Source organism: Brachionichthys hirsutus, chromosome 16 (genome assembly GCF_040956055.1).
Source record: "Brachionichthys hirsutus isolate HB-005 chromosome 16, CSIRO-AGI_Bhir_v1, whole genome shotgun sequence".
NCBI classification, from domain to species: Eukaryota; Metazoa; Chordata; class Actinopteri; order Lophiiformes; family Brachionichthyidae; genus Brachionichthys; species Brachionichthys hirsutus.
In genome coordinates this window covers 7,803,159-7,830,202 of record NC_090912.1, presented here as the reverse complement: position 1 = coordinate 7,830,202, position 27,044 = coordinate 7,803,159, and the positions used below count along the sequence as shown (strand labels likewise).

At 44.7% G+C, this 27,044-nt stretch overlaps 1 long non-coding RNA gene across 1 annotated transcript in view; it reads left to right on the top strand.

Annotated features, from left to right (window-relative positions):
• The window catches only part of LOC137905166 (uncharacterized), a 40,082-nt gene extending 15,280 nt beyond the window's left edge, over nucleotides 1-24,802 (top strand). The window contains exons 2-3 of the long non-coding RNA XR_011105842.1: nucleotides 13,207-13,268; nucleotides 24,743-24,802. This is a non-coding gene — a long non-coding RNA (uncharacterized lncRNA). The remainder of the gene's footprint in view (nucleotides 1-13,206; nucleotides 13,269-24,742) is intronic.
• The last annotated feature ends 2,242 nt before the right edge of the window (nucleotides 24,803-27,044 follow it).

The window sequence follows — 27,044 nt, the reverse complement described above, 5'->3', positions numbered from 1 at the left end:
TGTTTGCCAAAGCTGTGTGGCCGTCTCTGAGCTGCTTGTGCCATGCTTGTGTTTTGTTTTTACGTAGCACTAATGACTTGCGCTGCCACAGCCACATTTTCATTTATGTTTCATTTACCTTTCCCACAGTGGGTTACCGAAAAGAGTCGCGAACATCCAGGATAATGTTTTCACCGTAACCAAACCCACCATCTACCGGTAATCGCAATACCTGGCACGTCTTTCAAGAGACGAAAAGAGAATGTGGCAGTTTGTGTGTCATGATGATAATGCGCCCGGTCGGGGGGGGGGACGACGACGACAGAGGATGATTAAAAACAAGAAGATAAGATGAAGGAATGCTTTCTTCACTGCAAATTCTCCCTACGATGCCTTTCGGTTAACCCCCCCCCCCCCATTAACTGAGAAATTGCTGAATAAGCATTTGTTGTCTTTACACACACCCACACACCCACCTGGAAATAACCTCAGGTGAGTGGATCGCCTCGAGCTGCGGCGAGGCTGTGTCGACTCGTAGGCCTGCTGGATTCGACCGTGTGTCATCGTGTGGTTTGGACATATGGTGCGGCGTAGCTTTATAATGTAATCATTCCTCCTCCTGCAACAACACCATTAAAACTTTCTGCATGCTGGGGCAAGAATTCAGTCAAAAGTCCTGCCCACCCAGACACAGCGGAGGATAAACAATGGAGCTGAGGCTTTGGCAGCACACACACACACACACAGCGTACATTGACACACAAGAGTGCACACTTTGCCCCATGCAACTTTTGTTTTTGCCCCCCAAAAAGAAGCCACTTCAGGGCCTTCCATAATATCCCCACAGACTTTTTTCTTCTTTATAGATATCACTTGAAACACAGATGATTGGCGTCCTTTCCAGTGGTTTTATTAGTTGGGGGTTAGTTGACCAAATGTAACCGGTGGTATTCTGAGTTGAGTCATCTTCCGCTGTCAAGGAGGGAGCGGCGAGGTCATCTGGAGTTCTCTCTCCTACAAGAACAGGTTAAGTGACACTGATTTGACTTGCAGGTAGTAAAGGTAATTTAGACAGTTGCTCAAGACTGTAATTATGGCTTCTCCCCTTTTATGTCCTCTCTTTCTGCACCTATTATCAGCCATAAATATGGACCGTATGTAGTTGAACACTAGGTCGCTGCCTTTGCAGCACACGCGGCGTTCCGCTCTGTTGTTCCCCACGGAACTTACTTCTCGCCTGTTGTCGTTCTTACTGACGGCTCCTGTAGAAATTAGGGAAATGTCACGCAACTTTCAGCTGTCACAGCAGAAATGGCTGCGTGATTGGATGGGGGTCATCACTGCCCCCCGCCTCCCCGCTCATTAGAGAAACACCAGCCTTCAGGGTGCTGACATGGTGATTCGGTGTGATACGGTGCCCCACGCATGAGCATGCTATCCCCTCGCCTACCGGATGAACACTGCACACTGTGTTGACGGGCACACATCGGGCACTCGGATCATCTTTCCAGCAGAAGCAGGAAGTGAGAATTGGAGGGTTCCTGTTACCAGGCCCCTTCTTTCCTCCCGGTCCTACACGGAGCCAAACTCAAACCATGTGTGTTCACGCCCTGTGGACCTCCACACACAGGCCTGGCGGGCGGGTTGGCAAGTCCTGCGGTCGTCTGAACAACATGCGATCGCAGGAAGCATTCATCTCTCCTCCCACTTGCCATTGTTATTTGAATCCCTCCTCTGTATAAATCTATTGGGGTCTCTTGGGTAAAGTGGTAAGTGACTCCTCGCTGTTTCCGTTCTCCTGACTCCCTCTTCCCGGCTCCCGGCTTTCATTCAAGGTTAGGCACACGATGGATGTGATTGGGGAAGTACAGTAGTCTGTCCTGAGGGCCAAAGGTCATTTCCTTATACTCGAGCTGCCACTGGCTAATGAGGAACAGATTTAAAAAAAAAGTGGCTGAAATTTGCAGTGGCATTGATGGAAGTCTGCTGTGCAATAGTCCCATCGACTGATCAGCATTGGTGTCTAGAATTAAGCCTTTTTTTTTTTCTTCTGATGAGCGACATTGCTCTTTCATGTCGGAAGAACATTCCGTCCCTGTCTCTCCTTTAATTTGCACTCATGTAAAACATAATAATGTGGTTACCAGCCACAAAGAGTCCAGCATGAAAACAGGGCGCGGGTTAATGCTCAGTCATCTGCGTCTACGGCAGCAGGCGATAACCATTTGTGCCACGTTGTCCCGTATTATTCTGATTATGAAGGTTACATTTATTGGGGGGGACATGTCCTGGCCCGAGAATACCTCTAAGATAAGGCATTTTGCGTTGACGGGTGGGTGAGGCTGGATGAGGCTGATGAGCTGAAATTGCTGTCTCTGTTCCCAATCCTTCCACTTTGAAATGGCTGTTTACAGAAAACGACTGATGAAGGGATAATCTGTTGAAAATATATGTGCTGCTTCTTTCTTTCTCTCAATCTTTCATTTTCTTACCAGCTTCTATGCCCCCCCCCCCCCAGGAAGATGAAGGCGGGGGATTTTATTTTTTCTCGAGGAGGGGGTGTACACATGCCGTACTTTACCTGCATGAGCTTTGTTTGATCGTGCCTGAGCCCTCTGCATGTAGACACACACACACATACTCTGAGTGAGATTGAGTTTAGCATGCTGTGGATGGTTTGTGTATGTGTGTTTGGGAGCGGGTTGTGGACCTGTATATTGTTGTATGTAAATGAAGCGGAGAGACACCGTTGGGGTTCAGTGGTATATAGCATGAACCTGATTTTGTCCAGAGCCCTCTGCTGCATATTCTTGACTTTGATGAGGTCATTTGTGGCCCACATTAAATGCACGGTCCTACGCAGCATGCAGTACCGACGCACAATCGTGGCCAAAGGATGGGTTTTGGGAAAGGATCACGAGCCGGTATTGTGTGACGTGGAGGTTTGGATGTGTTAATGCTTTTTTGCCACTGGCCTCCAGCAGAGACACAGAGCGGCTACGAGGTCCATCGAGCGAATTTCTGTACAACTTAACACACATGGGGGGGGGGGGGGGTGGATCCCAATCCGGCACCAGAACCAACAGAGGCAAATGAAAACTAAATCTGGCCGATGCTTTTAAGGTGCGCCGTGCTTGTTCTCATTCTTTTTTTTTTGCCTCTAAAGCCTGTAAGTTTCATGATTCATGCCCCTATCAGAGTACCCTGATACACACTATAAGCTCCCTTGGTGTCTGATCTGACCTCAGGGGTGACACGTTTGCTCAGTGATCCACGCTCGCGTTGTCCTGCCTCAAGCAAACACAGAAGAAGAACCGCACGTGAGTAAAGAAGTACGGTTATTGAGTGATGATGATGATGATGAATATATTTATTAGATAGAATGTTAGAGCAGTACAAATACAGTCAAACACCCTGTGGGCATTTCAAAAAAGCCCTTGCGGTCTTGTTTCCGTTGAAAGTCCATCGTACATAATTCATCAACATGTAAAAATATCAATAAAAATAAATTACCCAATTGATGCAAAATAGCAATAAATTAAAAAGACACGTTATATGTACAACATAGGTGGAGAAAAATAGGGGGGAATTGATCTGGAGAGAGTCGTGATGATTATCTCCGTTTCTGGCCTCCTGAAAGGTGACTTTTCTGGGCCAATCAGAGTCATAATCCGTTCAACTTTAAACTGGAGCAGAAGCTTCTTTTCTTCGTACTTTTAACTTCTCTGAATCCATGTCTTTGTACTATGTTGCTCTGGGATACATACTGTGTGCCTGTTGCTTGTCTAGTCACATGAGAATCCTTAAAACAGCTGCCCGCTTCGCTCTGCAAGTCTGTGTACTGTTTTAGGAAAGACGATAACAAAGGAAATGCATTCAATAGAACTAAAGCACTAACTGTAAAGGAGATGGAACAGCCGGGGAATGAGCGGGGGGGGGGGGTTGCAGGTTACGAATAGGTTGTGCGAGTGGGAATGTGTGTGGATGCGTTAAAAGACTGTGTTTATGAACCACAGACCTGGGAACTAAGTGTTGGCCCTCCAGGTGTGTGTGCTGGTGGTTGTCAGGGCATGCGAGGCCCGCTGCGGAGGTGGCAACATGACAGCGGTAATGATAGGTTATGGCGGGTGAAGACATGAGTGTGCGTGTGTGTGTGTGTGTGTGTGTGTGTGTACATATTCACACTCGCACAATCCCATGCACACAGTGTACCTTATATCACATCCCACGCGCAATTAGGCGCATGACATCAGGACGAGTGTGCACATGCCAGAAGGCCATGCACGTTCTGGGGTCAGGTGACTCTCAACCAACCAGCTTCCTTAGAATGCAGGCTCTTCCATCGGGTGACAGAGAGGTCAAGTTCAGGTTGAAATGTAATCTAATAGGGAGGGTCAAGCGCTGCTGTCTGTTTGGTTGGGATTTGTCCTGTTGCCTTGACAACATGATCCATATTTGATCTCTTTGGGGGTGAGCCTACAGCAAGACTGGATTATTCCATCGGTCTCTTATAAGCACGTGTTGGAAGGTTGAAAATGTGAAGACAACGATTGCTGTTTAAACAAATTTTTATGCTTGCAAGAAAAGCTCTAACGTCCATTGTCTTAACTACCGCTCAAAAAAACTAAACCGCTACTGACGTTTCATCCACCGAACAAGCAACTTGTAATCCATCTATCAATAAATCAAATTTGACTTTATTTCCTCGTGTCTGAAATCCCCTTCTGCGAAAAAGCCGTTTTCAGATCCGTCCTCGCATGCACATAGTTTTTGTGAAGTGTTTAAAGTACTTCCTTGTTTTCTGACAAGTACATACCTGGAGATCATTAAATCAAAATCTGTGTCATTCACAGTCATGTGCAAAACCGATTGTGTTCCTTTGACAAAGAAGCTCTCTGTTGTGGCTTGCCTCGATGCCTCGCATATCTGGGCATATAACTTGCTGTGGCTAAGCCACCCCAAAGCGGCGGGCCGTTCCGCAATGGTCTTGCCACTTTGTCCGCATCCGTTTTGTCTAATTTGGAAAAAAAAATAAAAATAATTTGTTTCATGATACCACAGTATTTCAAAAGAAACACGCAGAAAGGAAGACAAAGAGGAGTCAAAGCAACAGACGAGCTATTGTCATCTTACATGCGAGGAGCTGCTTAATGTCTGCATGGCGGATCTTTAAGTAAAAGTTGCGGCTTAATATCGAGACGATCTTCCGGCACGATAGAATTCCAATGATTTTTCAGAGGCTGCAAGACACTATTAGGAGAGACACCGTTTCTCCACATAACATGCTTTGGTGCAAAAGTGGAAAATAATTAATTTTTTTCCACAATAGATTAACAGCGTGGGTGGGTTCTCTACACGGATCAGACGCCATTGTGAGGTGTATAAATCTTTGTGAGATTCTTTTTTTTCTTCTTTTCATTACATTTATATTCTGATCTGAACTCTAATGGGGCCAAGTTCAAAGAAATGAAGAGGATATGTCCTGCTGTCTTAGGGCTTAGTGCTATTTCAAAGCCTTCCAACTGTTGACAGCAGCTGGTCCTCTTGGGAACACCGACTTTGTCCTACTGTATAAAAAGCATTCCGCTCAATCCCTAAGAGTACTTAACACCATCCCTGTAGCCTACAGTTGAAATCTTTATTGTTGAGGCAGTATCGAGTTGTCTGCAGAGATATTAATGCTTCTTCATTCTCCAAGTCTTGTTGCACCTCTTCAGTTCATTCCTTTCTCCGATCCCCGGAGACAGCGGTGCCCGGAGGCAGTGTCGGTGGTTGCATTTGTGATTTCATTGGCAGAGGAACAATGGTTTAGTTTATGCAGTGCATTCCTGATTGTTGACATGCTGTGGTATGGAGAAGGAATAGCGAGCACCCCTGGCTTTTTTCGATTCTTCTGTGTTGGCTTTTGAGCAACACTTGCATGTTTCTATGACAACAGGCAACACCTATAAGAACATTGATTTTGCCACCGACCGGTTCGGCAGACAATTCTGCGATGATGCTTGTGCAAGGAAGGGTGCACTTAAGAGAGGGAAGGTGGGAAGTGTTTACCTGACGTGACCTGAACGCAGTGCAAAGCGAGTTCGTGCACATGGCGCCCGGCTACCGTTAGAGCCGAGTTCGATGCTGCATGTTGAGTGAAAAGTGAAGGTGCTTTCTGCGAGAGGAGCCAGTCTCATTCTGACAGCCCTGATTACCTGTGTCCGACTAGCACACATGCGGTTCTGTGGTGAGATAGCCCGATAGCAGGGACTGAGGCGCCATTGTTAGTCGGCGAGCGCAACGCTGAGGGTCTGCTAATGACCTGCTCCTCAATCTTATCAGCAGGAGCCCACAAAGACTGATATCAAGCATCCTGGTAAAGACTTCCACTGACATCATGGCCTCAAGGGTTCGCCACAGTTTAAAATGTCATCTCTGAAAGTTTGTTTTCAAAGGGACATACCCGAGTAACACAACATACAGATATGCATGCGTCATGTCTGCGCTGTAATTGGTAAATATAACATCTGCTGTATTTGTGCACCTTCTACATACTTTGCTGTGTGTGTGGGGGGGAGAAGCCGAGATTGCAGTTTGAAATGTCTGTTGGGGAAAGAAAAACGGCATGTCCTCGTAAAATTACCGTCCATACAATCCAGAGGCGACTGTTGTCGAAGTTTTTATCTTTAACTTTTCCAACCGTGTTTCTAAGAAGCACTGATAAGTAAGGTCTTTAGGGCATTTGACTAGGCAGAGGCTGCATTGTCATAGGCAGACGAGACAGTTGGCAAATATTTCAGGTGGGGGTGGGGGGGGGGAAACCCATCGGTGTGGAACCTGCATGAATCACTAAACGTTTCTCACCACCGGTGTTGTATAAATAGTCCAGTGATTTATTTTACATCATGCAATTTTCTTTCAAGTATAAGTACGTTTTAACATAATATGGATGATAAACATTCTAACGTTTGCGATGAGGACAATGTGCAAAGGTCAAACCTCAACTTGCTGCATAGCTCATCGCATGCCAATAACCACTAATATAAATCATCAACATTATTAGTAAAGGTTACAAGTGCAAAGTGTGGAAATCAATGTGCTCCCCTTGACGGTTCGCCACAGGGAACACACGTTCTCAGACGAAATAGATGTATGAATAGGCCCTTCCAACACGCAAAAGATTATTTGACAGTAAATGTAGGCGGATTCCAACAATAGTGCGCGGTGCGTTGATGAAAGCAAATCTGAAATGTTCTGCTCGGAGATATACAATTTAACTGGCACTGAGGGTTTAGCAGAGGGCAGTGGAACCGGAATGAGCCTGTTTGGGAGCCCGCTCATTCACAACAAGCGGTTTTTGTTCAGAGCTGTCCCTTTGTTGACAGCGTCAGGTTCTCATGCCTATTAGGTTATATGTCGACAAGCAGCCACCGCGATGACATGCCCCCTCACGATGCCATTGGCTGGCAGCGTTTCATAATATCACCTGCCTGCTTTTCCTGGATTGGCTTCGGAGTGGAAATGTGTGTTGGAGTATCGATGGATGACAGTCATTCATTCATTCATCCACGGTGTGCTATTTATACATTGGCCTTGTCATGATGATGAGGAAGTGTGGTATGTCTTTTTTTTTTTTTTCTTTTCTGTTTTTTAAAAGGTGGCTTAAAAAAAATGTCCCTGCCAGTAATGAAGAGCGATCCAGGCTTGAACCGAGATCTTTTGGTGTGAGGCAGCGTGGGAAGTTTTGGTGGTGTTCCTGACCCCCTGCACCAATGCAGCACGCTGACCCTCATCACATGACAATGGAATGCTCTCCGTCTTTTTGTTTTAACATATACGCCACTCACGGAGTTGAGAGCAATATTTCATTCTATAGAATGTTACTTCCAAACAGGATTTGCAGCCAGCTCTTCTTCCCCTGCATCTTTTAAATCACTTCAAACACTGCTGAAGCCTTTTAAACCCAAAGTGGGCACCCAATCTCTCATGGCATCATTTGAGTCTGCTCACATTGAGGGAATCAACCCCCTTTTTTTTCCTTCATGCTTAAAGTTTTTGGGAACACGGGAAGACAAAAGGCTGCAAAGTGCGTCTCTGCTAGCGGGCTGAATAGAGGGGGCCCCCTTTCACGGCTGTTTATGAGCACCCCTCTTAAAAACACACATACAAATCGCATCCAGTTCTCCCAGTGCCCCCTCTGATAGGATTATGATTGCGGGGAGGCGAGGAGAGCGGGCTTGCGGTGCCTCGCAACCTTTTCAAATGTTCCGATTTATTTATTTCCACCCATTGTCACCCAGCTTTACAATTTGAAGCATCATTTTATTTGAATGGGCTGAATCACATGTTACATAAGAGCTACGTTGGCATGAAAATATAATTACAGTGTGTGTGATACAACAGTTGCTGAACAGAAGGCGGTTATTAAGCTCCTGTTGCCGCTAGTGTTTCAAGATGTCAGGTATAATTGGTCATCCCGTCATGAGTTGCTCATTGTGGTACAAGAGGCAATAATCTCAATGTATTAGTCCAACACGTTTCGTAAATATATAACATATATATAATTATAAAAATATCATTTTCAAATGTCAAAATGTTTTGGTTCCTTCTTGGATGTAAGGATTTGCAGTTTTTTTTAATGCGAATTACATTAAATAAGACATATTTGGTAGATTGTTTTTCATATTAAGATGACATAGGGTTTCTCATTTGAGTTAAAAGTCCAAATAAATTCATTTTACATAGACACATAACTAAGAAAAACTATCGCACTTTCGAATCTGTAATTGGCTCTTCTGTTCAGAAACAAAAATCAGAAAATTCTGATAATGGCAAAGAAAAATCGGGAGGAGACAAGAATCTGACATTAAATAACTTCAATAGTTCAGATGCTAAACTATAGCTGCAATGTTCATACACGCATCTTTCCCATCTCTCCCCATGCCTGTGAATCCTGCTGACACGCTATTCCCCTATATACATAACTGCAGTTCCAGCCCCCTCCCTCCAGCATCCACGTGTCGGTTCCGGTAAAGGGAGTTCAAATGGTTGTTCACCCACTCCCCATTGTAACTCTATTGAGGCGTGTCTGTAGTGATGAGGCCGGAACCTTGGTGCCTAAACCAAAACAATGTTAAATATTTTTGTCAATCTTGATGTTAACATCACAAAATAAATTTCCGAATAGAAAAAAATAAATAAAAAAAGACACCAGTTCAGGCACAGTTAGTCAAGAAGATTCCACATAGGCACATTGCCCACAGACTCGGAGGTGGTGAATGTGTTGCGGATGCCCCCTTCCCCCATTCCACATGCTTTTCTGTAGTATGTAGTGCAGTATCCTGTAATAATTACTCTGCAGGCCTATTGTTCTCGTGTGCCAGGAAAGTTTCTCCTGCATTGTGATATCCTTTGCAGCACAATCACCAAGCATGGCAAATAGTAAATCTCAGCTTTTAACCAATCGAGTGCTATTTCAAAAAAACACATCTGTCCTGTCTCATGTTTACTGAATGTAGAATACCTTTAATATTGTTTTTACTGACTAACATAAATAAATAAAGCTGTCAATATGTGTTTTATAGTGTTATCGGTGCATCATCATGACAAATGTAAATTCCTACTGTGAACAGCGGTTTTATTCGCTAAATTGCTCATCAGCTGCATGCAATAAACGTATATTAACAATACCATGTCTTGATGCAAAGATAAATTCAATTCATCAGGCACTTGCATGTCCAGGCACAGAGAAAAGAGAATTTCTGTTCGTACACACGTGAAGGTGAGCGAGCCGACAGCCTCGGGACGAGTTGCAAGTCATTTCACCATCGTGGCTGATCTTCTTTTCCGCTCTGTGTCATATCTTGTTCAACAGGTAGGAGCAGAAAGATTTGTTTTGCAATGGCAGTCCATTCTTTTGGGTGTTCTTAAGCAAGCAGAGCGGTGCCATGTCCTGTTTTTTTTTTCTTTTTTCAGGTTTCACATGCCACTGTTCAAACTGAAAGGTCGGTCCCCGGGAGTACGTGGACGAGAGCAAACAGTTCTGTAATACTTCACTGCTTTGACCTTACGCTAACTTGCTGTATACACAGGCAAACGCACACGCCTTTTACTAATGCAGTGAAACCACGCAGTGTTTTGGTTTTTTTACATCTTGCAACATTTGTGTGTTTTATTTGCCGTGCAACTGAATGACATATCGCCAACAAAGACACGGATAGAAGTCTTGCTTTTGTCTCCCTATCGAAGAGCTTTGACCGTGGAGGGTAAATCCGAAAGTGTGGGGCTGTCTGACTTTGCCGACACGGTTCAGCTCAGTTTTGATAAAAAAATAAAATGCAAATGACTTTTAATTGGGCTTAATGGATAGCATTATATTGCCTACATGTCTGGGAAAAAGCATTTTTTAAATGCAGCAAAGGCCTCATAAATACGGGTGGTGGGATCTGTGTGTCATATTTGAGCTGTGCATGACGACCCTGTTTTGGACTCTGTGTGCTAATTGAGTGCTACTTTAATGTGTGTAGGTAAAATGCATGGAAAATCTGTGGGAATTCTGTGGGAAAGTGTAAAAAAGCTCATAAAGTGATGGATTTTCAATGGCTCCCTAAATTCCAACAACTTGTATTGAAACAGTGCAATGCCTGTTTTTATTACTGGCATGGACAAATATAGAGGAAATGTGAATTGCTCCCCGGTCGGTGCACAAAACTGTGCGTCTCATGCCGATTTTAGTTTATGCAAGCACATGTGAAGTAGTCATGTGTGTGTGTGCCTGGACTTGTGTGTCACTCCAGCGTAGCCTTTATACAGCACTGCCAGGCTCCTCACCGTGTTGTCCTTTAGTGCAAACCTAAAAGCAGTAAACGACGCCCGCTGCTTCTCTGGATCCCTCAGCCATCCTCTCTTTACTGTTCTTTTCTTTTCCAGTCATTTCAAATCTGCCTCGGATATATATGAGGCATTCCTTTGTGGTTGTGTAACGTGAGGCTAACAGAGAGATAGAAACGACAGAGAGTGAGATGTTTGTCTTGCTCGGTTTCATGTCCGGCTGTGTGCTCATATTTCTCAACCTGCTTCATAGTTTTTTGGTGAACTACTTATTGACAACCACCTCTGCTCTTTGGGGATTTATTTTTATGTGCCTCAGAAAAAGGTTGAACAATATTGCAACCTGCTTATTTTCTATATTTTGTTTTATATTTAGAAAAATAATAGGATAACCCTTTGAGGTTGTCTGGCTTTCTCATTCTTCCTGCCATTGGGGCACTTAGGGTTACACCCCCCCGCTCCATCGGTCTGTCCATACATACGTATCGGGGGTATGCTCTGCCAACATGTCCTAAAATGAATGCATTTCACAATTAGTGTCTTCAGTTGAGCCATTCATTATGCATTTTTGTTTCTTTTTCATATTGAAACTTTTCACGTCTGTTTGCTCATATTCTCGTTTGAAATCTTTCCACGTCAGCACAAATGAAGTTTGTCCGGCAACAGGGGCAGCTTTGTTCCGGTTGACGTTCCGGTTGACGTCTTCCTGCAGCTAATAACTGCTGCAGAATCCTGCGTTTGGAAGGAATATCTGACGTTGCTCTAGAGGGTGCTGTTTACTGAGAAAGTCATCTCTGCTGCTCTCATTACCGTAGCCTTCCTCCTTCATTAAAAAATATTGTTTTTTTAAATGCAAAAGTGTAGAATAATTTAATCTGCCCTTTTGATCTTTTAATATTGGGAGATATTTATCATATCAGATTAAACTCCAAAGTCACTGTGACACATATTATAATTAATTAGACGGCAAGTAATCAAAGAGCAAGTTTCTATAGGCGCTGAAAGAATGTCCCGTTGTGCTGCAAGACGTCTTCGACGTGACGTGAATGCATTATAATCCTGAATGCCTGCCTGTCTACATCCTCCACACACACACACGTATAAAAGCCTCGAGATATTTACACAAGTTTTACGCAGTGAACGAGGGCAGATGACCTGTCAATCAGACTTGTGATGGCAGAACGGAAACGGTGGAGAAATATGTCAGTGGCGGCGCTCACACCTGCGCTCTCATTGTTTCGTCCCGCGGCGGTATAGTAGGGCATAATCCCTGCATTCGCCTGTGTTTATGCTTGTGTTCTAGTTACAGACCTGATACTAGCATGCTTTTGAGCTTAGATGGGACTCCAGCTTCACTCATTGCTCAGCCTGGCCCCCGGGGGGACGAACATGAGGCCTGTGTCACAGTTACACACTCTAAAAAGCCTGTTGCTCTCCTTTTTATATCAAACAAGAGTCTGTGTTCTGTCTGATTCTTAAATTAAACTGTGGCTGCTGCCTTGTGTGTACGTATTTCTAGATTCTATGTTTTCTGTTTCGTCATTGAGTGACGCCGGCAAGCCGCTGAGGTCATGAATGGAGAGGGGGGGGGGGGGGGGCGCCTCGATGCCAGTAACTGAAATCAAATTTTATTTGTGGAAATAAGCTAACTTTAGAGCTCGACTGCAGCCAACGCTTTGTCCCAAACTCCCCGAATGACACACCTTTGTAGAAGTGACTCCTAAAGTCTGCTATTTTTATCATCTGCCCTTTTTCAGTTTTTTTCCTCCCCTCCTCTCTTTATTTCTGACAGACACCCCATAAAAGACGCGGCCCTGTTTTTCATTTCTAAAACAAAACTGTTATGTGGATTATTACAGAGGAGATTGCAATCCCATAGAAAGGAAAGACACGCTTCAGCAGTGGGAGTCGTGCAGAACCAGTAACGGCCCCACTCTGCTAGCACGCATCTCCGAGCATCATTCTCTCATGAAAGGTCTGTCGTAACGTTGGAAGTTCAACCCTCGACAAGTGAGCAAATTGGATAATGGGATTCAGTTTGCCGTTCTGGGGAGCAGACCAAGCCACTGTAGTGCATAAAGTTGCATATGATAGAGAGAAAGACTTTGACTGTGTGATTTGACATTTGATGAAACCCACCCGCCGCTCAGCTGTTATGTCTGTCGCTGACCTCTTATTTTCAAGTGCCGTTCTGCTCTGCTGTGGAGTGGTCAGCGTTTTGGAACCCGGGTCCTGCGGGCTGAGGCTTTGAACCATTTTCCCATTTGTACCTCGTATTACATGCTTCGATCACTGTTTCACCTAAATGAACCCAGCTGAACAAATGGAGAGCGAGGAGTTAAGCACATATAGCAAGGGAATGCGATGTGGTTGGCGTGGGAAGTGACGTTTGTCCTCTTATTTTACTTTTCACAGCGAAGGAATACAATTCGTGGAATGAGGGCGTCAACCTTTAATTGCTTCCCAGGGATCTTCTGGTGAGTATGTTTTTCTGCAAATATTCTCAGTGCGCTGCTGCTGCTGCTGTTTAAAGTTCTCTCCTGTAAACCACTTCTATTCCCATTGGCTAAATCCATATATCCTTATTTGCAAAGCTTAGATTTTTACAAAGTTGATATTTTGTCCTTTTTTGTTGTTGTTGTTCATTCGTTTTATTATTATTGCACTCCGGCTGCACCAAATGGTTTCACTGTCTGCAACGAAGCGGATATTTGCCAGAAATTCAGATTATTACTGTTTATTCACGCTCATAAAACAGAGACAACTGCTAATTTTATTGTGTTGCACAACTGGTGGGCAAATGTAGATGTAGCCAAGTTGAAAAACTTTCTGTTCCGTGGGGGGGGGGGGGGGGGGGGGTTTCTTGTGGTTTGTTTTCATCCTTAAAAAGACAGTTAAACAAATCATCTGCTGGTAATTACACTGCTAAACAAATCCACAGCCATCAACTGTCCTGTGGTCTCTCAGCCACTCTCCCACATCCAATGAGGCCTCCCTCCTCGCTGGTGCCAGCTATCCCGTACTCTGTATTTCGGCTAGTCCACCCTCCACCAACCAGTGTGTGCGTGTCAGTGCGTCACCCCCCGGGTGATGTCCCTCTCTTAGCCCCTCGGGGGCCCTTTTGACTCTGCTCTACTCTGTTTGCCCAATCATTTTGGAGCCGGATGCGGGAATGAATTGTTAACTACAGCATGTCAGCCTGTACCCCACAACCCCAACCATGGACTTACTGTTGACTCATCTCCATGGCGACCGGACAGGAATTTATTTTTCTCCAGCACCCCACTGCTCCCTCTTCTCCTCATCCTCCCTGCAGCCGAGCATCCACTCAAAAGGCAGTTAAAGGGAGTCACATGATCAGGAAGTGTTGAGGCTGCATCCCACGGAGTGAAGTGGTGGCTGTCATTGTCAAGTGCTGCCTTGCTGGGAAGCAAGGCCTGGAGGGGGAGAACGTTTGTGATTTGTTTGCTGGGAGAGCGATCACAGTCGTCAACAATTTCCCGGGACACGAGCATGTGTTTTAAAATGCTTACACACATGACCAGAAATGGCCAATGCACGCACAAGTTTTTGGGTTTATAATGTAAAACATGTGAAATTCTTTCATTGGAACACACTTTATTCCACTTCCTGCAGCCATTGTGGTGGTCTCACTAAATCAATTAGTTTTGTTGTTTATTTTTGCTGTAAAACAGTTCTCAACAGATGAGCCTATCAGATGCATAAAGTCTGTTCTCTCGCCTCCACGTTTCAATATGAGATTTATTGTTTTGCCAATATGAAGTCAAACGTCCACCATTGCTTCAGCATATTGACAAGCTCACCTGTGCATATGAGAGTGTACGTTTACCTTCACACACGTCATCCGCTCAAGGCAAGCGAGTGTTTGCCTACCTGTCTGCCTTTTATGAGGCAGGTGTTTGCCCAAGGAATGCAACACGTCCGATTTGTCATTGGCTCTTATTGTTCGGCTCATCCAACTGGAGGGAGCCTTGACGCCGAGTCGTGCCGTGCCCTGGCACGTGAGAAATATGTGCTTTTCTCTCCCCCCCTTGCTCTTTAGCACAGTGTATTTGCATATGTTCTTGGATGAAAATGCTATTTGTTGTAAAACGTGTGAAGGATGAAGGCTGCAGTGATTGAAGAATTCCAGACCCACAGAGAAAAGGGGGGGGGATGCAGTTATTAAACACGATGACCAATGTAAATACAAAGGTTTTAAAGAATGCTCGGGTCTTGCTTCTGCTCGCCATCTGCGGCTACATGGCTGGCTCTTGTTTTGGATCTGGCTCAGTTGAGATAGAAAATTACACAAGTCGTCTCTCTTCAATTGTGCATGATGCAAACTGCAGTGAGGAAAATAAAGCAATAGTATGACGTGATTGGGTGGAATTACCTCTAACCAGGCACATCTTGTAGGCACATATGAATGCTGATCAGCGAAGCTGCATGGCTACCAGGCTTTGTGGTAATGAGGAAGCCTCAGCAAATTAATCCCTCCCGCTGTACTCCAAATATCCATGTGCTGCTTTTCAAGGGTTATTTTCAGATGGCATTTATATTTGACATTTCAAACAGTAAGATTTAATTTGGATTCATGCGGATATATTCGTATGAAGGTGCATCTTGTTGTTGTGCCAATGCATAAGTATATTTGAATTTGTGCGTGCGGCCGCCATCCTGCGCCACCATCTGGGTGGTCCTCATGGCTGGTTTGATGGTAATCCCCCTGTCTCATAAATCAGTGTCCGGTCTCAGGCCAGGAGCTGATGCTGTGTGACCACTGGAGCGAGGGGCTTGAGGCACTAAGCCGAGACCCCAGCCGCTGCTCCGCTCCGGCCCGGCCACACGTCACCTCTCCACACCACCTTTAGAATAACTCACCAACCATGCATGGCTGACTTTAGGAAAGCGCCTCCACGCCCGCTATACAAGCCACAGACAAGGGCTTATGTTGCCCACGTAGAAATGGAGGAATTAAACCCATGAACTGTAACTTTATCTGTGGATAAAGTTTTGTGCTGTCTCCCAAAAAACATTTCCTTTATTTTTCGCGGTGTTTTTCTCGGGATATTTATTTATTTCCAAACACTCTAAAAAATATATTCACTAATAATCCAATCCGTTTGTTCTGACTCATGGCTAACAACCTGAAATGATGCAGCGAGAGCAGCTTTCAGTGCTGGAAGATTAAAGCTATATCTTAGTCTTTTACGGGACCTGTGCCTCCCCCCTCTCAGAACGAGGAGCAGGAGGGAGGATGAAGGACTGAGCTCTCCGGCTTGCATGCAGTGAGCTGCTGAGCTTTTATCTGGGGAGATTGGTCGCATCTCTCTCCAGACCCGGCTCCATTGGAGTGCACGATCCTGAGACCTGTGGCATTAATAAAGATGATGCTTTTTTGGAATAATAACAGCCAATTCGGCTCAATAGAAGGGAGAGACAACAGACAGTGAGTGTTGTGGAATACAAAAGATACCAAGATGAAAGGCTTAAATCTCGGCCTGCGCACCTCTTCGGCTCTCTCGTGGGAACCGCTGGAAGCTATAACGCCAACGTACTCACACACGGACGGTGCTGAGAGGGACGCCGTGCTGATTTTTGGCACTCAGGTGCTGTGTCACAGACATGTCATTTGTTCCTTTGTCTGCAGAGATCACAGCGGGAGGGGCTGCGACTTTCGTTTTTGCTCGTACTTATTTCTGCTCTCGCTCTCCTCCTTTTCTTTTTCCTCTGTTGCTTTCAGCGAGTGCAATTTAGTTTGATGAGCAGGTGGTCTTTTTTGTTTTTTTTAGACTCGCAGTGCTTTTTGGCTCCCACCTCTGGTGCGCTGTGCTTTCAGCTGGAGTCAGTCATGTAGGCCAGGATTAGAAGGGTGAAGGAGAAGGAGGAGCTTCAGTAAGAGCCCTTGGTATTGACAACCTCAATGGCCGGCAGTCAGACCCACGCAGCGTTGCGAATTCAAAGAGTTATTTTGTTGCAAAAGCCCTCAACCCACGCCCCAGATGGCTTTTTGTGTGGGCCAGAGTCAAGCTTGGGGACATGGTTGAAGCAACAGCATCCTTCAAACTTGGTGAGCCTCGAGACTCAGCAGGTAAACTCCATGGGCAAAACAGTCAAATTTGACCTGTGGCTGATTTCCTTCCAGCAGAAAACCTGCTTTCACTGCTTTACCTTTGACCTCACATTTGTACCAATTAACCAGCCCTGTTACGACATGAGGTCTCTATTGGCCCGTTAGTTTATCAGTCGAACATTCCTCTCCTATCATTTCATTGATGACACCTACAGTACACAACAACCAGCAGGTGTTCTGCCCTGCTCCATTTATCTTGGTGAATTATTGTGCCACCCACCACTGCTCAGTTGTTGTTGAGCGTTACAAAAAGGTCTTGTGTTGGTCTGGCACGGGACTGGTTCCCTTGTTTGCAAAAAAAAAAAAAGGCAACTTTATATTCAACTTTATCAAGTGGTTTGATAAAAGTATTTGTATTTATTCATACAATTTAAAAGTGGCAAAAAAAATATATATTGACAATCAGGAAATTTGCATTGTTTGACAAAGGGTTCTAAACCCGAATGTATTTCATTTGATCCACTTCCATCCATCTATTATTTGTATTGTTCCATAGTCCTTCATTTACTCTTCTTACAGTCAAATGCACAGAACCCGAGCCGAAGCAGAGCTCTTTCTGGATCGTTGCTGAGGTGTCGACTGATGCCTCTTGGTTCCTTTATGTTTCGTAAACTCATAGTTTGACCTACATTAATTAATTGAGCCTTTTCCAGTGCATTTTGGTCTTATTTATTAATTTCAACATTTCCCTGACTTGATATCTGCATACTTGCTAACAAATACTGGTTTGAGGTTTGAGCTCTGAATAGATGGAAGACCAAAATGGAGGTTTCACGAGCGGCTGCTTCCACTCACGCTGATAAACAACAGGGATTGGTTCCAGACCCTGCTGGGTTCTACCTGGAGCCCGACGGCTGCTGAACCAACAGACTGAGAATGTTAGTCATTTGTTTATTATCGGGGATATTTGCCTACTCCTAATCCAGGGATGGATTAGACTCGATGTGTTCCTCATCCAACCTTTTTTCCACCAACAGTCCACGAAATCGGTGTGTTAATACTGTAGTGTGTGCACAGACAAACGCATGCATGCATGCTATGGGGTTCTTATAGTCTAGAGTGTCAATGCATAAATGTGTTGTTGTTTTGTTTTTGCTATTTGTGCTGTTTCACATCTGTCACTGATGGTTCTATAAAGTGATCAGTGTCAGGTGGAAAACTTTAATACTGTTTCTGGGGTCCCACCCCCAAACAATTCCATCTTGCAGCCAGAGGCATGTTTAGATCTAATATTTCAGGGCTCCAGAAAATATATTTTGTCATTTATTTACTTAAAATGAAAACACCCCAAGAACATGATGGGAACAAATTAAAGACGCCAAATGCCAGCGCAGCTTTCGCTGGAATCAGAAATCACCGCTGTCATGAGGGAAAGGAGAGGGGGTGGTGCTTGTGGGTCCGCCCTGCGTGAAACTATTGGAACGCTGATGGAACAGGGTTTACCGAGCAGAGCTAAGTTGTTCAGTGTGACCTTTACAGAGCTGAATCCAAATACGACATAAATCTGTTTCCATTTTCAGCACGCATATGTGCATATGCTCAATAACATGCGCTACTCTTTCCACAAGTTTTTGTGGAAGGAGAACGTCCTGTTATTCTGCACAAACAGTTTGGCCTTGGGCAAAACCCTCGCTTCTGAACTCCTCCTACAAACACACACACAAAAAAACAATCGTTGCAAGACCGACAGAAATATACATCACTTCATTATCTACGTTTGGTTTGTAAATGTTGCAGCCAAAAAATGTTAAGGAGGAGGTTTCACGATTTTCTCGGATTTTTTTTCTTGAATCTTTCGAGGAAATAATCCCATCTCATTTGGCATTGAAACATTTTCCTTTGCAACATGAGGGGGACGGTTTCACATATCTCAAGTTATTTTCAGCCCAACATTTAAACACAGTCTCATTATACAGACCTGTCGTGTATCTTTTGTGATCGTCTGCTATCGTTTCTTCCCACTTCCTTTTCGCTGAAGCTTTAATTAAGGCGTGGTTTTCTTGACTCGAGTCTGCATTTTAAAAGGCAGGTGGAACTGAGCTCAGTGGAACATGCTTTCCTGCCCTGCACCGAAGGTGTTTCCACTGCACATGGAAGCTGTCCAGCTGGTCTCAGCTCATCTTCACGGGGTGTTGGATAATTGGCAGTTTTTGCAGATATGCTTCACTATGCATATCTTCCTCAATGTCCCTTGTAGTACTTGCCTTTGTAAGTGTACTTTAATTGGCTGCACAGTCACACAGTCTCCTGCTTTCACTTGCCCCCTGTGGCACCTGAACGTGGCCTATTTGACCTGAAGGCCTTGAACTTGAAAAGCTTGTCGTTAGCAGTCAAAGCCAATGACTGTTAACCGGATTTCTCTGCCCTCTGTTTTTAGTCTCACTCAGCCTTTACCACTTTTTTTTTCTACACTTCTTTTCCCCCCACGTTTTGAAACCAATCTCTCTTTCAGACATATCGGACCTCTGGAACACAAGATCCGCTCCATTTCAACACCTTTTCATAATCCTTCCCTCGCCCCGTGTTTGTGTGAGAGTCTGCCAGCATAAGTCAGGCAATTCTGTCAGCATGCTAGCATGTCTACCTCCTTAACCCCCCCCGAGAAAGGCCTCAAATTTGGGCTCTGGAGGACCCTGTCTAGTCTATCCGATGGATCTGGCAATGGCTTCTCCCACCCGTACGAGAGACTTTCAACTGGGCTGCATCAGCAGTACTGAAAGACCTGGGAGGACTCTGGTCCCACCATGGGGTGCACGGCTATGGCTCCGGCTACACTTCACTTTAATCCCCTTCCCTTTCAACCACAATGGGAAACATGTGTTTGCTTTGCGTAGGGTACAGGCCCATCTTGGGAGAGTCTGTTTACGTTCACTCTAAAACCAACATTTCACAGGTCTGCTGACCGCCCCTGGTCACTACCTCTACTGGGGTCAAAAATGTGATGAAAACAAAATATTTGGTTTGTCGCCTCTGTTGTCCTTGAACATAACAGCCTCTTCGCTTTCTCCTCTTGTAAAATCTGGCACACAAAATGAGTTTTCTCTTTGAATAGCTCGCCAAAGTTAAGAGGCTTGAGCTGTCTAATTTGACTTTTTTATAGAGCTGCTTGATGCAACTTTATCATCTTCTTTAGTTTCCATTTGAGACTGCTATTTAAGTCACTCTTATGACATCGATAATTGCAATTGGACTCAGATTTTTAAAACACCCAGAGGTTGAGTTTAAGGTTAAGATCATGGTAATAAGTTGTTTCTGTGCAGGCATGGGAATAACATTGACGGAGAGATGCAGCAGTGCAAAATTAGGAACTCGCTGCCATGTGCCCACCAGGAGGGCAGGAAATGCACTCCAGATGAAGATACTACAACGTGTTTATTTTACCAGCGTGTGTGTGTTTGTGTGCTGTCAGGAGTGTGTGTGTGTGCTCAGGCCGTCTACAGAGATGCATCACAGCATTTAATTTTCCAGTTACTTTTGAGGCCCAACAATAGTTTTCAAATCAATGAATGTATTGTTCAGCTTGTTGAAATGTCAAAGATGATAACGATTCCCAACATTTACCAGAGCTACCATTGCTTCTTTAGTCTGACTAAGAAGCCATGATGTATTTAATTTAGAATGATTTACAGCAGAGATCAATCATATATGTGAATGTGTATATTAATAAATTCAACCGCTTACTGCTTATCAATGCTTGCGATCTACCGGCACAGATTTGGAACTTGTGTGTCTTGTTATTGCTGTTCTCGCATTGTCCTGGTAGATGAATACAGGACACATGAGTTTGAGAAGCGTCTGCCAGTGTTTGATGCGGATTTAGTGATCTCGTGAATCCAAATGGAGTTTTTCCACAAAAGTCTTCAGACGTCTGGATGATTGTCTTTAACGGCATCAGAACTGGACAGTAGTGACAGTAAAGGAAAAAAGACAATCAATGGAACTCCGATGGTCTTCTGAAATATTCCAAAGCTGATAAACGTGACAAGCTTTATGGATCATGGTTGCCAGTTATGCTCAGTAGATGCTTATCCATATTTCTACAGCCAAAATGTAAAACCGCCATTTGAACCTTTCGTTAAATCAAGTTGATGACACCCAGGGGTTTTAGTGTCCAAGCATCTCCTGGCTGTTCCACTGAGAGAATTGCCCTCCGTGGGTGTGGCAGGTGATCTGAAGGATGAGTGAGCCCTTCCTGGGGTAACAGTAGCCACAGCATCGTCCCCTCTCGCCCTGGCCCCAGTTCGCCCTTTCCTGTCACCTTATCTTAACATCCAATGCAATCCAACCCAAAGCCCGGCCCCCCCTCTGTTACCCCCAATTCCCTCCACTGTCTGCCTCCATCGTAGGACTTCTCAGGTGTCCCAGTGAAGAGAGACTGACCCGTCTGAGTCACACTTGAGTCGGGGCTTATTGACAGAGTTCTGTCAACCCTTTGTAAGCACAACTGTCTCCGCTTCCTGCCACCCACAACTTCCCACCCACTGACCTCCGTGGCAGCAAAGGGCAAAAGGAGCGCTGACCATCAAGTTACACTGCTGACGCGTTTGTCAGGCTCTTGATATTATTACTAACACTTAGGCAAGCATTGACTGATTTTCCAGACTTCAGTAATTTCTGAAGTAATTAAAATTTCCTGAAAAAGTTGTAAAGACTTGTAAGATTTGGTTGTTTGTTGAACCGGAGCAATGTGCTGATGTAGTTGAAGGGCTTTCTGATGAGATGAGTGGGGACTTAACGTAGATCCTGTCGGGACAGAGACTTGCACTTCCTCCAACTGTCTGGGTTTCATCAAGCCAACCAGCAGCCGGCCGACGAGCTTCTTTTACTGCGTGACTTCAACTCCAAATCTGATCATCAATCCTTCCATTTCTGTAGCAGGACTTGGACTCTATCAGACGAGGTACATCCAGGACAGGCCGTCATTGCATAGCATTAGCTAACGCATAGAGACTACTCTTACCAATATATTTGTGTACTTATTTATCTGCTTACTTAATGACATAATGCTCGTTAAAAACAAAATTATTAACAATGGCAAATTTGACATTAATTTAAGCAAAAGAAAGGAGGGTAATTTTGCAGTGTTAACGCATCAGTGCTTGAAATCTCAAAAGGAGCTGAATCATTTGCATTCCTGCCAGACACACTATAACGCGTTTCCACATGTGCTCATTCCAAAGCAGAACTGCCAAACAGCAGTTGAACGCTGTTGACAGGAGGCTTATTGCAGCCCTTTAAGATTTTCCTTGAAAAATAAATGGTTTGGTTTTGTTCTCAAGCAAGAGATTATATGTATTCTACACCTACTTCACTATAGAGCACATACTCCATGCATTTTAGAATTAAACATATCATGTAAGTTTATACACACACTTTGAACCACTACATCCGGACCTGGTTTACACACGCATTATTGGAGTACATTCACACAGGAGAAGGGTTTGTGAGGTAAAATCTGATTAAGCTGTGTGTGTGTGTGTGTGTTGTAGACCTGACCCTGTGCTTTAAATGTGTGTGGACTTGCAGACCTCAGTTTGGAGATGTAATCTGATTTGTAGAGAGGATCGGGTCATTTCACATGACTGGTTTAAAGGACCACCGGCACGAGGTTGTGCCACTGTGTGTGTGTGTGTGTTTGCAAATACATCCATGTATTTATCCTTTTTGTTTGTGTGCAGAAATATACCATCAAATGTTTGTTTCTAAACAAGCTCCCTGCAGACATAGTGCTGATTCTGTGATGACGGTGCAATGCTCAAATGTTATTGGTCATCTTCAATGAACAGTGAACCTGTGTATGAGGTCTGGCGTGCTTCTAATCCGAACCATTGGATGGTTTATTCACAAACGCAGTGTACACACATCGGCTTTTGTTTTTGCAGGATTCTACACAGTAGAAAGAGAAAGGTGTGAAATGTCGTTGCTTGGCAGAAACTCCCCCCCACAAATGCTGCACTTATTTAGTTGTTCTCCATTCGAAATTAGATTTGTTTGGGTAAAGGCGACATGAAAGTAGGGCCAGTGTTAATTAACACTCAATTACACATCTGGAAGAAAGTACAGCTCCGCTTCAGACTCTGATGCAGGTTTTGTTTGCAAACTTTCTGTTTACAATGCTCCTACAATCAGAGCTTTATTTTGAACTAATGGACCATCAGAAATTATATCAAATAATTGAAATCATCCTATGGCCTCAGCCATCTTTACAGAACCGCTGGTACCAAATCCCCTGAAAGCTTTGCCTCTGAATCCCCCCCTTTAAAAAACAAAACAAAAAAAACTATGTTTGTTGATGTTTTTTTTCTGGGTGGTGATGCTCGGCTGTTTTTCGGAGCTGGATATGGTCCATCATGTGATTTTCATTTGCGAGTGGCCAGAGGAGACGACCGCAGTAAAACCAAATGAGCGTGGATGAGCATGTGTTTGCCTGTAATTTGGCTTTGTTCATAAATACAGGTTGCTTTCCATCTGTGGGTCATCAAATTCTCATCAAACGCATCGAGGGGCCGTCTCAGGCGACGTTTGCAGCCTTGTGTTTGCTTGTTAGTGTGTGCCCCGTACATTTTTTGTTTCCATGGGGACATACGCACAACTTGTGGGATGTGTATGGTCTCCCGGCGTTCATGTCTGTCCTTTCTCAGAGGTTCAACTGTGTATACTTGCTGATTGGTTTTCTGATCTCTCTCCTGTGTTTGGAGAGCTCATAAGCGGGACGATGCAGCAGGCAGGAAGCTCTGATCCCATCAGGCGTGTCAGCAGGGGCAGCTTTTCATAAGGTAGTAATCTCGCCACACAAAGGGGTGTCCAATATTAGAGAGCCCCTACCCCTGCGCTAATCAAGACCTGACCAACCCTTCCCCTGGCTTCCCGTCCAGATTAACATTACCTCATCTGGAGGTTTAGCCTGGCCACATGATGTTCCAGCCCTGCTGGTGTACATGATAACTCACTTGGCTCGCGACAATAGGCAGAAACGAAGAGAATATGAGGAGGCGTATAAAAGACGTGGAACCAGCACACGGCTACCTATGGAGCCCGGTGCCAGGGAAAGGTATTTTAAGAGAGAGGAAAGAAAGAATCATTTCACCGTGTCCTCCAGAAACTCTGAGAAGCAATTTGGCAGTATTCAGTTTCTCTCCCTGCTGTCCTGTTATTCCTCTTTTCCCCTTGACTCTTGGAGCCTTCAACCTGAAAGGAGGTTCTGTAACTAACGCACTTTTTTGCCAAGGTAGCTGGTCTGGGACAGTGGAGCTCAGAAGCAAAGAGCACCTTTGTCCCTGAATGAAGGAAGAGGGGCCTGACACACACTCATGTAATTTTAGCTGGTACAATGGAAAAATCACTTTGACTGGCTCTACTCTACTGATCTGCATGTACTGCGCAGCACTGGCAAAGCTTTATTATTCCACATATAGAATAAAAAAAAGAGTGGAGTGATGTATATGTTGCTACTCCATTTTTGGCTGTATGCATGTTCTCTGAAGATATGAGTGAATGCCTGCATGGTCGTCAAAAGTCAACTGGGATTGAATAAAAGACTTTAAAATGATTCCCAAAAGAAGGGAATATTGAAAAATGAAGGTGAAATAGATTGATTTTAAACACTCCTAATATATGAAGTCATTGAACTCTGTAAAGGTCACTCAGGTGCCACAAACTACTGCATTTGCATTTTCATTTGTATGAAAACAGAAGAAAATCACATCTCTCTGACTGAGAAAATATGCATTTGTTTGCATGTGAATGAAAGTTTTGGCAGAGCTTCACCTTCCTGACTTGAAGTCATTTCATCCCCTCATCCTTTATCTTTTTCAGGTGATCTCAGGTGTGCGCCAGGAAGAAGCTGACTAATGGAAACGTGATCTCAAACAGATTCGACAGGTAGGGACGACTCTGTCTCGTTTGATCTCCATTCAGCAGAATATGTGCTCACACACAGCACAGCCTTTATTGCGAACTGCCCGTTGCTGTGAGCAACCAACGTATAGAAATCTCACTCACGTGAAGAAGAGATAGCGGTGGTAGTTCACCTGTGTGTGTGTGTGTGAGACATGGCACTGGCTTCGTGCCCATGCGCTTGCTCTTTTCTTTTTTGTAGTGTAACTCAAGTCATGACAGCATGGTAAAGAATGCAGTGGCACAGAGATATCACTTCAAACACAGCATCTCTCAGGAGCCCCAGATCCCTTCAGTGGAACTGAATGAAGATATGCTTTGATGAGCAACCACAGAGTCGGGGGCCTTCAAAGGAACCCGTTGAAGGGCTTGTGCAGGAGAGCCAGCAGGCTGAATGAGTGGCACTGTATATACCGGTAGCTCCCGGGGTAGCCGTGCATGTTCTGGGTGGCGGTCAAACATGCTTGACCCCAACGTGAGCAGACCTTTTCTATATATTTCTGGTTTGCGTTATATCCCCCCCCCCATACCAGGATATCTTGGTACATGGAGAACTGTTGTGTGGGTGGCAGGGTGCCAGCAGACAGGTACAGTGGATGTGCTGCTGATGATGGAGGATGATAGGGGCTGGCCTCAGCCGCAGCCCCAGGCACATACGGGCAGGCCAAGACTCAGAGGCAGGTTGGGGCCTGGCTCTGTTTGCTGATGCTGCTCTATGGGCTCTGCTCCAAGGAGCGGCAAAGGAGAGAAACATTGGAAGGGGAAATCCAGAGCAGAGGGCAAATGGCGAGCAAAGCAGATAAAAAAAAAGGGTGTCTGTTAAGAGGAAAAGGTAGAAAATTCCAACAACCAACAATTATGGACACTTATTGGAGTGTCCAGAAAAATAAAGCGAGGTGAAGCATAAGGGGGCGTACAAGAGCAAGGCCAGGACTCTCCGGGACTCTGCAAAACGTGACTCCTTGCAGGTAAGTCAGTTGAGAGGTGCAGACAGGCAGAAAGAAGAGAAGCACTGATGAATGACTGCTTATCCTCTGACACATTGCTCCTTCCCGGGCCAGGAAACAGGCAGGACAGGCTAGTCCTGCCATTCTGCTGCCACGAGCGGAAGGTGTAGGGGTATAATATAATTTGGAGGGGAGGTGGGACGTGCAGGCACAGGTAAAGGCAGGTACTGGCTGCCATGAGGCCACCTACCTGCATTACCTCATCTGTCTAACATTGTGATAAAAGCAGATGTTGCGCACTGATCAAGACTGTTGCCAAGACAACAGAATAATCTTTTAGCTGTTCTTTCTCATGGTCCTTCAACAGAAAAGGGATATCTTTATACCACCAGCAAAAGCCTGGAGTGATAACGATAATGTCTAACCCTGGGATTGGACATAAACAATTTCCTTGTTTAATTTGTGGCACCAAAAGGCCTAGTGATTCATCTCCAAGCTGCTGGAAATAAAAGACAACGGCTGGATTTTAACAGCACTCATGATGCGATCATTTGAAGTGTGGGGGCGAGGCTTTGGCAGGTTCATTCATGCCTCCGTTAGCCCAGTCTAGATCCTCTTGCCCTTCGTTCTGAGGTTACTGTTTGAATTAAAGAGTAGAACGTTTAAAATTAAAACAAATATTTGCAAAAAAAACCCCCAAAAAGCCTGTCTGCATTTCTAAAGTATGGATGTGAGACACGTGTCTATATTCAAGCTCACGTTGTTTTTGGCCTCAGTCAGTCATTAGTTTCTGTATTATGTTTCTAGGATCACACTAAATCCCGCTTTGGACCATGGACCAGCATCCCCTGCAGCAGATATTTGTTCCTGGCATGGCCGCGAACAGCGTGAGCTCCATCACCGACAATCACGCACTCGGGAACCAGCGCCACCGGCGTGGACTTGGAAATGTTTTGACGCAAACTCAGAGGGACAGTGGAGGGCATTCTGCTGCTCAGACATTATGGAACAGATCAGTAAAGCCTGGCTGGAGAGCTGCTCGATAGGAAAGTCATCGCGATGAATGGACATTTACCGAACTTGACACAATGGATCTTCACATTGTTTGACTTTTTCTGCAGTGAACTGGGATGATTTTTCCACCTGCATCATACATCTGCTTTTGGTTCAGTTTATTACTTAAGCTTCTATTCATATGCTGTAGCTGTGACATATACTGCGTTATTTTAGATAAAAGAGAATGCTGGAACTGAAAATGAAAGCTGCTCAGATGG